The following is a 2,742-nucleotide window of genomic DNA, read 5'->3' on the forward strand; positions in this document are numbered from 1 at the left end:
GATCATTTTTGGCTTATTTAGACTGGGACCAATCATAAAAAACCTATATATATGCATATTGACTTACCAGGATCAAAATTTCACTCTTTTGTATAGTCCTGGCACTCTAGATTCGACATCGAAAATTTTCAAAAAATTTGTTTTTTATCAAAAAATGTCAAATTATGATCATTTTTGGCTTATTTAGACTGGGACCAATCATAAAAGACCTATATATATGCATATCGACTTACCTGGATCAAAATTTTACTCTTTTGTATAGTCCTGGCACTCTAGATTCGACATCGAAAATTTTCAAAAAATTTGTATTTTATCAAAAAATGTCAAATTATGATCATTTTTGGCTTATTTAGACTGGGACCAATCATAAAAGACCTATATATATGCATATCGACTTACCTGGATCAAAATTTCACTCTTTTGTATAGTCCTGGCACTCTTGATTCGACATCGAAAATTTTAAAAAAATTTGTATTTTATCAAAAAATGTCAAATTATGATCATTTTTGGCTTATTTAGACTGGTACCAATCATAAAAGACCTATATATATGCATATCGACTTACCTGGATCAAAATTTCACTCTTTTGTATAGTCCTGGCACTCTAGATTCGACATCGAAAATTTTCAAAAAATTTGTTTTTTATCAAAAAATGTCAAATTATGATCATTTTTGGCTTTATTTAGACTGGGACCAATCATAAAAGACCTATATATATGCATATCGACTTACCTGGATCAAAATTTTACTCTTTTGTATAGTCCTGGCACTCTAGATTCGACATCGAAAATTTTCAAAAAATTTGTTTTTTATCAAAAAATGTCAAATTATGATCATTTTTGGCTTATTTAGACTGGGACCAATCATAAAAGACCTATATATATGCATATCGACTTACCTGGATCAAAATTTCACTCTTTTGTATAGTCCTGGCACTCTAGATTCGACATCGAAAATTTTCAAAAAATTTGTTTTTTATCAAAAAATGTCAAATTATGATCATTTTTGGCTTATTTAGACTGGGACCAATCATAAAAGACCTATATATATGCATATCGACTTACCTGGATCAAAATTTCACTCTTTTGTATAGTCCCGGCACTCTAGATTCGACATCGAAAATTTTCAAAAAATTTGTATTTTATCAAAAAATGTCAAATTATGATCATTTTTGGCTTATTTAGACTGGGACCAATCATAAAAGACCTATATATATGCATATCGACTTACCTGGATCAAAATTTCACTCTTTGGTATAGTCCTGGCACTCTAGATTCGACATCGAAAATTTTCAAAAAATTTGTTTTTTATCAAAAAATGTCAAATTATGATCATTTTTGGCTTATTTAGACTGGGACCAATCATAAAAGACCTATATATATGCATATCGACTTACCTGGATCAAAATTTCACTCTTTTGTATAGTCCTGGCACTCTAGATTCGACATCGAAAATTTTCAAAAAATTTGTTTTTTATCAAAAAATGTCAAATTATGATCATTTTTGGCTTATTTAGACTGGGACCAATCATAAAAGACCTATATATATGCATATCGACTTACCTGGATCAAAATTTCACTCTTTGGTATAGTCCTGGCACTCTAGATTCGACATCGAAAATTTTCAAAAAATTTGTATTTTATCAAAAAATGTCAAATTATGATCATTTTTGGCTTATTTAGACTGGGACCAATCATAAAAGACCTATATATATGCATATCGACTTACCTGGATAAAAATTTCACTCTTTTGTATAGTCCTGGCACTCTAGATTCGACATCGAAAATTTTCAAAAAATTTGTTTTTTATCAAAAAATGTCAAATTATGATCATTTTTGGCTTATTTAGACTGGGACCAATCATAAAAGACCTATATATATGCATATCGACTTACCTGGATCAAAATTTCACTCTTTTGTATAGTCCTGGCACTCTAGATTCGACATCGAATATTTTCAAAAAATTTGTTTTTTATCAAAAAATGTCAAATTATGATCATTTTTGGCTTATTTAGACTGGGACCAATCATAAAAGACCTATATATATGCTTATCGACTTACCTGGATAAAAATTTTACTCTTTTGTATAGTCCTGGCACTCTAGATTCGACATCGAAAATTTTCAAAAAATTTGTATTTTATCAAAAAATGTCAAATTATGATCATTTTTGGCTTATTTAGACTGGGACCAATCATAAAAGACCTATATATATGCTTATCGACTTACCTGGATAAAAATTTTACTCTTTTGTATAGTCCTGGCACTCTAGATTCGACATCGAATATTTTCAAAAAATTTGTTTTTTATCAAAAAATGTCAAATTATGATCATTTTTGGCTTATTTAGACTGGGACCAATCATAAAAGACCTATATATATGCTTATCGACTTACCTGGATAAAAATTTTACTCTTTTGTATAGTCCTGGCACTCTAGATTCGACATCGAAAATTTTCAAAAAATTTGTATTTTATCAAAAAATGTCAAATTATGATCATTTTTGGCTTATTTAGACTGGGACCAATCATAAAAGACCTATATATATGCTTATCGACTTACCTGGATAAAAATTTTACTCTTTTGTATAGTCCTGGCACTCTAGATTCGACATCGAAAATTTTCAAAAAATTTGTATTTTATCAAAAAATGTCAAATTATGATCATTTTTGGCTTATTTAGACTGGGACCAATCATAAAAGACCTCTATATATGCATATCGACTTACCTGGATCAAAATTTCACT

This window comes from Chrysoperla carnea, unplaced genomic scaffold (assembly GCF_905475395.1).
Source record: "Chrysoperla carnea unplaced genomic scaffold, inChrCarn1.1, whole genome shotgun sequence".
Classification (NCBI taxonomy): domain Eukaryota; kingdom Metazoa; phylum Arthropoda; class Insecta; order Neuroptera; family Chrysopidae; genus Chrysoperla; species Chrysoperla carnea.